Source organism: Triticum urartu, chromosome 5A, assembly GCF_056163025.1.
Source record: "Triticum urartu cultivar PI428250 chromosome 5A, HENAU_Tu73, whole genome shotgun sequence".
NCBI lineage: Eukaryota > Viridiplantae > Streptophyta > Magnoliopsida > Poales > Poaceae > Triticum > Triticum urartu.
Genome location: NC_141877.1, coordinates 653,809,999 through 653,823,925, shown reverse-complemented (window position 1 = coordinate 653,823,925; position 13,927 = coordinate 653,809,999). Strand labels below are relative to the sequence as shown.

The 13,927-nt window shown below is 45.3% G+C and overlaps 2 pseudogenes; one reads left to right on the top strand and one right to left on the bottom strand.

Annotated features, from left to right (window-relative positions):
* The window catches only part of LOC147973798 (receptor kinase-like protein Xa21), a 58,343-nt pseudogene extending 45,417 nt beyond the window's left edge, over positions 1–12,926 (bottom strand).
* On the top strand, positions 57–2,048 carry LOC147973799 (protein FAR1-RELATED SEQUENCE 5-like; annotated as a pseudogene).
* Positions 12,927–13,927: the final 1,001 nt, after the last annotated feature.

The window sequence follows — 13,927 nt, the reverse complement described above, 5'->3', positions numbered from 1 at the left end:
GTGCTATTGTGAGGCCCATCTAACTGTGAAGGTTGACAGAGAGCGCTCCATTTGGTATGTCAGCAGTTTCAGCGATGATCATAGTCACACTCTTGCTAACCAGATGAAGTTATATATCTTCGATCTCATAATCATATAAAGGAATACCAGAAGCTCGAGATCTTAGCAATGGAAGGTGTTGGGCTCAAAAAACATTGGATTTATGACAACTTTGTTAGTAGGTATGGATCATATGCACTGGCTGGTTTCGGGAGGAGGAAGCTTTATAACATGTGTTATAGGGAGAAAATGAAGTTGCTAGCAAAGGGTGATGCGGACACTGCAATTGGTATCATGATGACTAGAAAGACAAGGGATCCAGACTTGAGCACACTGTTGACGCAGAAGGAAAGCTGAAGAACATGTTCTGGTGTGATTCTCAATCACGTCGGGATTACCTTGACTTTGGTGATGTAATCATCTTCGACAGCACTTACAAGATGAATAGGTACGGAATGTCATTCATACCTTTTGTTGGTCTAAACAATCATCGTTGCACCACTGTGTTCAGTTGTGCAGTTGTGTCATATGAGACAGAGGATACATACGTTTGGTTGTTGCATACCTTCTTAAGAGCTCATTGTCAGAAGAAGCCGAGTTCTGTAATTACTGACGGAGACGCAGCCATGATAAGGGCCGTAAGGAAAGTCCTTACTGATGTGTGGCATCGACTTTGTTCGTGGCATATTGAGAAAAACATGCAGAAACACCTCCACCACAAGTCCCTTAAGGAGTTCAGGTCTCTTATTTATTATGCCACTACACATGATGAGTTTGAGGCGAGATGGGAAGCTTTTAGAGCTAAATGGGAGTCGGAGAAAACTGAAACATGGTTGCGTAGGATGTACCAGAAGAAAAGGCTTTGGGCTGCGTCATATCTCACCGGTGGGTTCTTCCTTGGTATGCGGAGTAACCAGAGGAGCGAGAGTCTGAACTCTTGCCTTCATATGCATCTTGACTCTGGCATGACAATTGTTGATATGGTTGTGCATTATGAGAACTGCATTGTTCGGCTCCGTGAGAACGAGTCACACGACGGCTGCCTGTCCACACAGACACTCCCTGTAGCAGTACTCGACGACTTCAAATGCATTGAAAAAGCCGCTGCCCGTGAGTTCACTGCGGTGAACTTTTACCTCTTGCAGAAAGAAATGAAGAAGGCAGCGGATCTTGAGATCATAGATAGACTGAGTGGAGCCGTCAGTAGGAGATTCATAGTGGCATGGAAAAATAACAGGCAACTGAGATTCAAAGTGGACTATACACCTAGTAATTCAGAAGAAACAGTGAAGTGTAGTTGTGATAGTATGAAACGTAAAGGTCTTCCATGCAAGCATGTTCTTTATGTTTTAGCCAGGTTGAACGTGCAGGACTTACCTAGGTGCTTAGTGCTGCGAAGATTCAGCAAGAATGCTAGAGGAGGACTGCCCGTGAAACGCACTAGCGATCTCTTCGCATGGGGATGGGCAGGTACTGAGGAGAGAACTAAGTACAGTGAGTTGACTATTTTATCTGCGGAAGCAAATCATGCGGCATGTCATAAACCATTTCTATTTGATAAACTGAAGGCTGCTCTGGAGGATGTGATAGCAAATAAGGATGTTGAGGAGGAAGATTATGTGAGACAGCATACAGTTGCACATGATGATGCTTTTGTGCCGAATCAAAATCATGTTTTTGTTGGTGATCCAGAAAAAATCAATACGAAAGGAGCACCGAAAGGGCAGAATAACAAAGGCCGTGGTAAGGAACCTGGCGTGAATACAAATGGTAGACCCAAAGGTTTTGATGAGAAACCTGTACGTCTATGCGGTTTATGCAGAGGAAAAGGTCATTTCAAAAACAATTGTCCTGAGAATCCAAAGTATGTGCACACCATTTTATTAACGTTCTTTTCTTGTTTAGTTAATACTTTACAAAATTTTGACGTATATTACAATCTTTCTATGCAGGAACATGGCATGATGATCATAGCAAAGAAATGTTTGAATAAAAAGAACAACTTTTGATTACAGTTGACGATTTATTTGGTTGTCTTAAAGAATAGTATTTACATATTTGTTTCGTTACATTGATACGGGAGACTTGTAATCGGTGTTTACTTATGTCATATTTGTTGGCACTATACTCGTTGTTCTTAATATGATATGCGACATACAAATTTTACGTTATAATATGATATGCGTATACAAATATAACATGATATGTATTATATATATATTCGTACAAATATATAACTTTGTCAATAAATCATACATGTTGGGCGATCAGATGCGCTGCACAGCCGCCGGTTGCTTTAAAAAAAATAACGTTAACAGGCGCCAGTAGACACCGCGGGCGGTGATCCCGAGGCGCTGCACAGCCGCCAGTAGGCGCCGCGGGGGTGATCCCGAGGCTGACGCCGCCCTCGGGCGCAAAGAGGCGCACGCGGGACGAGATAGAATCAGCCTCGGCGTCAGCAACGGCCAACCCTGGGGCGACGCGCGGCGCGCGCCCGCTGGCAGATGACGCGGCCCACATGCGCCATGTAGCGGCAAACGTGCGGCGCGGGCGGCGCTCGCCTCTGAGATATCGTCATCATATATCATCGGAGTATTTTCAAACCACAACTCGTATATTCGCGAGAACACTCATTGAACATAAATTATAAATTAAATAGTAAAATAAAAAATGATAAAATGTTCTTTTAATAAATTTGCCAGGTAATATAAACTTGACATGCTAAAAATATTTGAAACTCACATAAAAAAATAAAGCATCCACACACAATTCTCAGTCATGAACAAATAATATTTCGACAATCACGTAGAATTATCGTATGATATTTTTATTTGTTTTCCTCTTCGCAAGTTGAATTACTTTGTTCTTCACTTCTGTAAGCTTATTTTCGGGGGACATAATAATTCCAGCTATCATTCTTTCTCTCGAACTATCAATAGATTCCTGAAAAGTAATAAAAATAATATTATTTTCATCACTTATATATGATATAATGTACTAATTTTTCATACTTAAAATGTACTCACCTGAGAAATAGGAGTAATAAATTTTTCTCCGTCCCAGTATTGAAAACAGCGAACGACGAACAGTCCACATGAGTTTCTGTGTTAAAAAAACATAAGTGCAATTTTGAAAGCACGTTAAGTAATATAGCACTTGATCAATCAACGTATTTCAAAAGCACATGGCACATGTAACTCACCCATCTTCTTGTTGAGGCATGTCGTAGGGGACTATAGGCCATGCGGACACATCCGGGAACGACATAATAGCACTGTCATTTGCATCTTGAATATCTATTGCAAGTTGCTCTCTCTGACAAAAAAATATGAACACGTTGACTACATACGGTAAACAAATTATATGATTAATTGTACACACATGAATACGCAACTTACAAAATTTTCAACGAATTCCCTGGATGCTTCAGAGATATTTACTTCCCCCCTCAAAGAATCAAGAATTTGGAACTCTTTCTTTCTAGTGTGCAAAACACATGTAATCAATGGTTTTTATCCTTATTTAACACAAAATAAGCCTATTTCATAACTTAAATATTGTTAGTAAGCTCGGCTTTCACATAAGATAGTAATGAAAATACAATTCTGCAATGCAAACGGTACCTACGGTTTTGCAAAATATTCTGTCATGCATTTGTTGAGAGGTTCATTTGCATGTTCTAAACCTTCTGGATTGTCTACCGACTTCCCTTGTCTTACTGACTTTGACCGAGTGTTCAATAACCAGTAAGATCTATATGTGGGTACAATATACCTGTCTTTGACGAGACTTGAATCCGATATGTACGTCGCATAAGCGTCAATTACCTGAAATAAATGAGTAAATTTAAGATGGATGCAACATACTTAACGCATGACAATAAAAATACATACATCACCGGATATCCATGCATGGTTAAGTATCTGGCAAACTCGGTCCGCAGAAAGTCCTTCATCTTTACCGTTGTTGAATATTTCATGGTTCTTATGTTTTGGTGAGTGCTCGTATGCTTTCACGTACTGCACAACGGCACGCACCATATCATTCACAGAATGATCAAATTGAGGGGTTGTTTCATTAAACAGTTCTACAACACAAGGCAATAAAGTTAAAGTACAAATTTATACTACACAATTTCCAATAATATATGCATATCATGTTTAACTTACTCGTTTTTGCGGAACGTTTCGCACGTTTTCTCGGAGTCTTTTTAACATAAGGAGATTTCGTGTACTTTGACCCACACCGCTTTCGCTTTGCTGGAATCACCACCTTCTTCTCTTCTACCTCGCTATTACCATCTGACAAGGCCTGTGACACTTCTTCCTCGTTTTGAGGGACTTGCCATCTTGTAGCTTCTATTTCATCGGTTTTTAGAGATGATGCTTCTTTTTTTCTAACTGTTCCGGGACATCTATAGGATCCTCCTTCTCATCTTTAAAGCTACTCAAGTGACCGGTACTGAATTTGAACGAATCCTCTTCTTCAGAATCCAAATCATAATGCCCACTGCCATTTCGGCCATTAGGTGTGTGTTTGTCATCATACTGAAATTCTTTTTGAGGATACTTATTTTCATACCTGGACTCACTATTCTATCCATACAAATTTTCTTCCTCCTCTGCCATTGTGCCCGGTTTGTACCGTACACCTATTTTATTCATTTTCTCTAACACTCTCTGTAAAAGTAAGCTCATTCACATGTTATATCTTTTTATTAATTTATCGAGTTTAATAAAGTGCATACCAGAGTTGTTACATTCTTACCTGTGCGCATAACTCCGGCATACGAAACAATTCCTTACGAATTTCCTTCATATCATTCATAACCCGGTCCATAAAAGGCATTAGATTAGCAGGGACCTCGGACACGTTCTCCACTTTTTTCTTTCCCGTAACGGATGACTTTCGGCTACTATGTTTCTTACTGCTTTCAGCTTGTTCATCTGCAAGTTTTTCATTCTATACTCCTTCGTAATGCAGTCATCAATCTGCAAAGTGAGTATGCAATGACAACATGAGTACATAACATTCTCAATGCATAATCAATATACAAGTAAATAAGCATTATAATATTATCAATCCATGGCCACGACCATTTTCCAGGTCGTACTTGTCTCATTTCTCTGCTTTAGATTCAGTCCAATTTTTCATTAGGGGAACTTGCAACGACAACGGGTCATTTTTTGGGCCGGTGGTTGGCTGCACCTTCTCCCAATATAAGTACTACAAAACAAAAGACAAAATAAGTTACGAACACATAAATTAAAGGAATATGAAATAGCATTAATTAATAGCATACCTGGAGTAGGGCTAGGTTGCCACATGGCCATTCCCTCACACGGCCGTCCTGCTTGAGTTTACCAATCCCCGTCAAACAAGTTCGCAAAGTAAACACGTTAAAATTCAACGTGCTTATCCGCTTCACCTCATGCACCAACGCGTAGTACTCCTTTGGTATGGAGACAGCCGACATGGGTGCAATAATGGTCCCCAGCAAAACAAGAACAGCCATCCGAAGAAATTCATCGTCGGCGGATTTATTCCTCACAATTTTTTGAATCAAGTCATCTATCATTATGTGACCATTTTTTTTGTGAACGTACTGAATAGGAATTTTCTTTATTAACTCTTTTCCTTCCGTCGCAAGCATGCCAAAAACATCCTCACCTTCATTCTTAAACCCAAATATTGAACACACATCGTCCGGTCTAAGTGAAATTAGGCCTTTACTGCCACTATTTTCTTGTATCATGAATTTTTTACTGTTTGGGTTATAACCTAACAACATAAAATGCAGCAAAAAATCTCTCATTTGTACTGACGGAATGATCAACATCTCTTCCAAGCCTGTTTCGTAGAACCTAAATCGCTGAGTGGTGGTAAATCTTTCAACGAGACTTATCCACTTCTCTATGGAACATGGAATCACACCATCGATGTCCATACTTCATGTTAATTTTTTCCTATTAATACATATAATTACGCAATAGCATCGACAGAAATTGTTCGAGGTGAGAAACGTGACCTTAATCCGGGCGACAGCCGCCGAACAACGGCTGTGGCGGAGCCGAAAGCAGGCTGCCCAGCGTCGGCGATCTGCGCCTGCGGGGCGTGGGGCAGTCTGTGCCAACGAGCGCTGTTGACTATGGACGGCGATGGACGGCGCCGCACGTGCGGCGAGATCGTTGCGTGCCTGAGGGCGATCGTGGTAGGGCGATCGTGGCAGGGCGACTGGGGCACGGGGCCGCGTACGGGGGGCGAATGGTGTGGATAGGGTTCCGCCGTGCGTGGTGGTATACGGCGATGGAAAGGGAAAAAAATTATTCGTTCGCCGTCTGGGCCCAGCCCGATACCGCCGAACCTATAGCGCCCAACCTATAGCGACGGCGGCCACCGCCGAACATGCTAATGTTTAGTCCCACATTGCTTCTCGTCGTGCTAATTCACCTGTTTAAATACCGTAGTCTGCTTGCAATGTCAAGTCCTCTAGTGTGGCGGTATCACTTAAGGAGGTTAACGTAAATTATGCTCTGGCACTCCATAATCATGGAGTGTCACAGCAATAATTCACTTTAATCTTCTTAAGTGAGTCCGTCCGCAATATGGGACTCTTTATTTCTTTTGTTTATTTTGTATTATTTTTTCATGAAACGCTGCAGTGTTTTTTTGACACGCCTGCAAAATTTGGATGTGTTTCGACACTCGATGCATTTACTATGATTTTCTCCATGAAAATACCCAGAGAACGTCTCCCGACGTGACGCGACTTCCGTTCGTACTCCGATTCTGTCGTAATCTGACGTGCGAGACCGTGGGGGTCACTCACACGCGCATGCAAAAGTTGGGTGTGTTTCGTGCATGTTGACATGTACTCACAGTACAAACCTGAGGTGTCGGTCTGGGGTGTGACATGCATTCAGTATGTGTTCCATTTCGCAAAGCCATGAAACGTCAGGATTTTTTTTCCACACGCTACAGTGTGGCACACAAGCACGCCTGCAAAATTTGGTTGTGTTTCGACACTCGATGCATTTACTACGATTTTTTCCGTGAAAATACCCAGAAAACGTCTCCCGACGTGACGCGACTTCTGTTCGTACTCCGATTCCGTCGTAATCTGACGTGCGAGACCGTGGGGGTCACTCACACGCGCATGCAAAAGTTGGGTGCGTTTCGTGCATGTTGACATGTACTCACGGTACAAACCTGAGGTGTCGGTCTGGGGTGTGACATGCATTCAGTATGTGTTCCCTTTCATAAAGCTGATTATAATTTTTTAATAAACTCAAAAATGTTAGGCAGTAACCAGAAAGTCATAATCAATTATTTTCAAAAAATTGATTATTAGTACTTATAATTTATAATAAACAACTTATTATTCTTACTTACAAAGTAAATAATAAAATTGAGGTGCCATTTTCTATATTAACTAGTTCTATATTAAGTAGTTTTTTAATATAATTACATAATAAATTCTACATTAAGTATTGTTCTTAACATAACTACTTAATAAATTTCATAGGAAGTACTTTTTTTATGTATGAGTATTTTCCAAATTATAACAAATAACACTTTACTATTATGAAAACAACTGTAGCCATTAATGCAAAACAAATAACAAATAAATAATGAACATTAAATAAGTTATAAATCATTTATAACAAATAAAAATGAACATTTTTAAACAATAAATAAAGAAAACAACTAATCCCACCTGGCCCGCCGAAAGACGCCGCGCGATGGCCGGCCCGGTGACTGTGTGCGACGGTGCGCGTGGGCCGGCCCATTGAGTGTGCGCCCGGTGCGGGGGCAGTGTCGGCGGTGAGGACTAAAGTTTAGTCCCACCTCGCCCGCCGAACGACGCCGCGACCGCCTTATATGCCTAGCTCGCACCACCCTTTCAGAACTCCTCTGATCCCCACTCCGTCCCGCCGCTGCCCCGTTGGCCTGTTCTGGCAGCCATAGCTGGGCCGAATGGCCGGCCCTTTCGCCAGTCGGCTTGATCGGGCCGGACCGATTAGGCGCACTTGAGGCCTGCCAGCACAGGCGGGCTTATTTTTTTAATCATTATTTTTTTAATCATTATAATATCAACTCGTCAATTCGCGCAAAAATAACAATACTAAATTTTTCTTATATATAATTTAAATACGAAATAAATTCTGTATGAAGTACTCTTTTTAATATAATTACTTAATCTTATGTGGTAAATCCGTCAACACTACAGGTATTTTTCGACATCCTTCAAATGAACCCAATTTTTTTCCACAGTCTTGTACCATCATGAATAGGATGCATGACAAGTTTCGTGCCTTTTTGCCATTTTATGAATTTTCTATAATTTTTTCGATCGAAACACTTTAAATGCTGACCGGACGTGACGCACCGTGCTCTTCGTATCGAAATACCATAAATTTTTGGATTATGTGTGGGAGTGGGCATACTAACTCACATGCAAAATTTCAGGCCATTCTGAAGATGTCAAAAAATTGACCTTCTTCTCCGTAGACCGTTCGGGTAGGAGCAAAGGCCCTGTCCGAAAACGAGTTATTTTTCGACATCCTTCAAATGAACCCAATTTTTTTCCACAGTCTTGTACCATCATGAATAGAATGCATGACAAGTTTCGTGGCTTTTTGCCATTTTATGAATTTTCTATAATTTTTTCGGTCGAAACACTTTAAATGCTGACCGGACGTGACGCAACGTGCTCTTCGTATCGAAATACCATAAATTTTTAGATTATGTGTGGGAGTGGGCATACTAACTCACATGCAAAAATTTCAGGCCATTCTGAAGATGTCAAAAAATTGACCTTCTTCTTCGTAGACCGTTCGGGTAGGAGGAAAGGCCATGTTCGAAAACGAGTTATTTTTCAACATCCTTCAAATGAACCCAATTTTTTCCCACAGTCTTGTACCATCATGAATAGGATGCATGACAAGTTTCGTGGCTTTTTGCCATTTTATGAATTTTCTATAATTTTTTCGGTCGAAACACTTTAAATGCTGACCGGACGTGACGCAACGTGCTCTTCGTATCGAAATACCATAAATTTTTGGATTATGTGTGGGAATGGGCATACTAACTCACATGCAAAATTTCAGGCCATTCTGAAGATGTCAAAAAATTGACCTTCTTAATATGATACATGAATTTGAAACAACTAAAACGCTGACCGGACAAAAATATTACAGAACTTTATGTATTAATAAAACAAACTTTGCATAAAATGCTAAACTATTAAAAATAAGATACATAATAATGATGTGATCTGAATTTACAATGCACTAGCAGCACTACCGCAGCTGCCCGGGCAATGCAAAGTCAACTCACATTATTACTATCTATCTTATCTGATAAGGTGTATGAATCCGCCTATATAAGCCGGTGTGGGCGTCCTTCGGCGAGCGAGGTGGGACTAAACGAAACCATCCACCCCGCCCCTGCGCCCTCGACCGCTCGCAGGCGCGCCTTCCAGCGGCCCACTAGGCCTACTGAAATCGGCCCACCTCGTCAGTCGACGCGCAGCGCCGCGGCAGGCCGCTCGCACTGCGCCTTACAGCGGCCCACCTCGCCAGTCAACGCGCAGCACCGCGACAGGCCGCTCGCACCTCGCCTGCCGGAGCTCGCCCGCACCAGTTTAAATAGGTTTTTCTCATAAGTTTTTTTCAATTCAAGTTTAATTTTTATTTTATATTTTATTTTTACAATACAATTTTTTTAAAAAAAATATATATTCTAATTTGTTTTGCGAGTATTATGTCAATTTATTATTGTTTGGTTTTATATTTACTTTTCTAGTTTACATAGGTTTTTTCAATTCAAATTTACTTTTTTTTCTGAATTTTATTTTTTACAATACAATAGTTTTTAAAAAAAAATCTTCTAACTTGTTTTGTAAATATTATGTCAATTTTTTATTGTTTGGTTTTATATTTACTTTTCTAGTTTAATTCTTTTCTCATTTTTTTACGATACAACTCTTTTTAAAACTAAAAAATAACAGTATCAATTTCAACACTTGATTGTTCAACAACATTTAAAAACCATCCATTCAAACACTCGATATTTCATTAGAGTTTTCATAGATATTTTACATGGTACTAGAAATAAAACTTAACTAAAGAACATTACAAAAATAATTAAACATTACTAAACGACATTTTCAAATAAACCCTAAACTACTCGTCCTCCACGCCGCCGAAGTCTGCCTCGTCATACAGGCCATCGTCGTTATCGCTGTCGTCGCTGCTGCTGCTGCTGTCGTCGAGGGGCACCACGGGCACGGCCGGCGCAGCCATCGAGTCCTCGAGCGCGGCGTGGTACCTGGGAAAGTCCTCCGGGTGGACGGCGCCCGGGGCGACCTGAAGGTACTCCTGAACGAGCGGCGGCGGCTGCGGCATGTTCTCCGACTTACGGAGCGCCGTCAGGTAGCCCGGCATGTCGTCCGGGTCACCGGCCTCCGCCGCCAGCCGCCTGTACTCCGCCACCAATGCCGGCTCTGGCTGCTGCCGCGGCTCGGGCGGAGGGGCGCGGCTGGACCCTGCGCCGTTCCTGCCCGCCGTACGGCGATCGCCGGGGCCGAGGCGGACAGCGCCGCGGTCACCGCCTCGGCCTCCGCGGGGCGGGGGCGGGTGCATGGCGCCGAAGTCGAGGCGGGCGCGGGTCGAGCGCGCCTCGCCGCGGCGGTACAGCTGAAAGCCGTCCCCCGGCGGAGCAGGCACGACGCCGGTGACCGCCTGCGCGCGGTACGGCGCGACCACCTCCTCGAAGGTGCGGCCGTCCCAGAGCTGATGCCGCCGCACACGGTTGTGCTTCGTGGGGGGGGGGCGCGGGTCGGCGTAGGCGTGGAGACGCCGCAGCTGATCGTCGGCGAGGCGGTCCGCCCAGCCGGGGTTGTTGGGGGCGTACTGGGGGTCGGCGAGCTCCTCCGGCGACAGGCGCGCCCTGTACAGGCCGACGGCGTGGGCGAAGAGGTGGGTGCCGACCTCGGGCACCGGCGCAACGGGGACGCCGTCGTTGCTCAGGCGCCACCTCGCCGGCAGGCGCACGTCGGGCGCGCCGGGGATGCCGAAGTGGGCGAGCTCCTCCGCCTCCTCCATCGTCAAGTTGGGGCAGGTCATCGTCGGCGAGAGGGAGAGGCAGGACGCGCGAGGTGTTGAAGGGCGCAAGAGGAGGACGCCGGCGACAAGGGGGGAGAAGGAGAGGCAAGGCGAGGGCGGTGTGCGAGCCGACGGAGGGCGCGAGGCGCTTTTTATAGGGCGTAGTGGTGGGTGGGGCGGGGGTGCCAGCGATCAATGCCGGTGGGCAGCCGAGCGGTCAAAGGGCGCAGAAGGACAGGCGGCGGCGTGTGAATCGGCGCCGGCGATCAATGCCGGTGGGCAGCTGAGCGGTCAAAGGGCGCAGAAGGGCAGGCGGCGGCGTGTGAATCGGCGCCGGCGATTAATGCCTGAGTACGAGCGGGCGGCGTTCGCGGGCGGTCAAGCGGTGGCGTGCGCAGGCGCGCGGCAGGCGGCAGGCGGTGGCGTGTGAATCCGCGCCGCCCGCGGACCGACGCCGGCGACGGGACGGCTCACTGCGCCGGCGTTAATGGTTCGCCTAATCCGCGGCGAATTAATGGATTAGGTTTTAGTACGCGTGGGCCCGACCTCCTCCTCACGCGGCGTACACCGCCCACGTACGGACGTAGAGCGGGTCGTACGGACACGCGCCTCGCTACGCCGCGGTACGCCTCCCCCACCTTGATTTCCCATCCTACCCCTACTCACTTATTCTCACGAAAAGGTATCTTTTAATCTGGACCGTTGATGTGTTCAGGAGGGGTTGTACCAAAGAAGAAGTGCTCAAATTGAACGAGACTTGTAGCATTGGTAAGTGAAGAAGGGAGCTCTCCATGAAATTTATTGTTCCCCATAAAGAGAAGCTCGAGAAGAGGAAGGTCATTGAATGCATTCGGAGGTATTGTCCCCGTAAGCTTATTGTCACGTACAGAAAAGCCAACAAGAGATGATATGTTCCAAATAGGAGAAGGTATAGTCCCGGTGAGGCTGTTGACTTCCAAGTCAAGAGATACAAGATTAGATAACCGACCAAGAGACGAAGGTATAGCACCGGAGAGCCGATTTTGCGAAAGAAAAATCTGTGTGAGGTTTGGTAGATTGCCAAGAGAAGCAGGAATCATGCCCGACAAGGAGTTGTTTGATAGACTCAATATGAGAAGGGATAACATGTTTCCCAATGATGATGGGATCTTCCCGGACAAAGCATTGGTTTGAAGTTTCAAGATGGCAAGATTTCTCAAGGCACCGAGCTCACCTGGGATCTCACCGTGCAGCTGGTTGCGGGCCAGGATAAGCTTCGTGAGTTGGGTGCAACCTCTCAAAGAAGTTGGAATGCTGCCTTGCAACGAGTTCATGGTAAGGTTCAATACCCGAAGCCGGCGAAGATGACCGAGATCCGAGGGTATGTGCCCTCTCAGTTGGTTCTCCCCAAGGTCAAGCACACGGAGATACGAGAGGTTGGCCAGTAAGGGCGAGATGCCCCCAATCAAGCCCAAGGAGTTGAGGTTAAGCTCAACGATCCTTCCAGCGTGCTTGCGGCTGCATCCAACGCCACGCCACTTGCACGGGTGGTTGGAGCTGTTCCAAGAAAGGAGTGAGCCAAATGGATCGGACACCATGCCCCTCAAGGACAGGAGTGCGTGCATTTGCACAGCGGTGACATCTCCGTTGGCTAGCGACGCTGCACCGTAGGGGTACAAGAAGAGCGTGAAGAACAAAAACATGACACTAGCCATTGTTTTGGTTTGGATGGGAAGGAAGATTTGTGGCCGAGTAGTAGTAAGGAGTGATGCATGGGGTACAACTTCACCTTGAAGTGGTCGATCATATATATAGAATCAGGTACAGACGTATGTATGCAGAATTGCAGATGCATGCATGTGTCCACTCCGCCCCTGTGGCATGGAATCAAGATAACCGTGCCCGCACGGCAGTGCAAAATTCCAGCCCTGTTGCACTACTTGCACCCGCTCGAGACTTTTGTGATTGCATGCCATGTGGCCTGTGCCATCCCGGGAGGCCTTCTCTCAAAGAAAGACTAGAAAAGAAAAGGACGGGGCTCCGTCTTCTAGTCGTCGCCGTGGTCCGATCCGGCGGCTTCCCATACATCTGCTGCAATGTAGTGGAAAATCTGATTCCAGCCCAATTGAACTAGTGGCAGTACAGACAAATGTGTTGTGCAAGTACTTGGAATTTTCCTAAGATGACCCATGCCCCAGAACTTTCTGGGGCCACAAAAGGAGAAAACAATTCCTAATTCAATAAAAGAAATCCATCCTGGTCTCATTAGTATGGATATGGACATACGCAGCAATCAAAAAAAAAGACCTGAATCCCTGTTAGAGTGGATCGATCTTCTCACCTCACGTACAGGGGCGGGCCCACCTCAATTCAAGGGTATTCAGTTGAATACCCATGATTTTTGCCAAAAAAAACTAGGTATATGTTGTATAAATATTGTGTACGTATAAGGAAAAACGGAACTGATACGCAACACATGCAAGATAGGCATTTCAGCCCAAAAACAGAGGCTAGCCCACCCTCTGTTTTCCCTCAACAGCACGACTGCCCATTGGCCCAAATGGCTGTACCTCACAGCCCACACACGTCCATCATCGCCCTAATAAACTGTCCATCGATCAGGCGCAGGATAACCGTCACCTCCCTTCCCCTGTTCGATCTCTTCGCACGCGAGCCGCCATGCGGCCAGAGCTGTTGCCATCGCCTGATCGGCGATCGCACGTGCGTGCGGCGGCGCGGACGGCGCAACAAATCCATTCCCCAACCCATTGATTCTGATCCCTGCAGTCTGCAACGGGCAT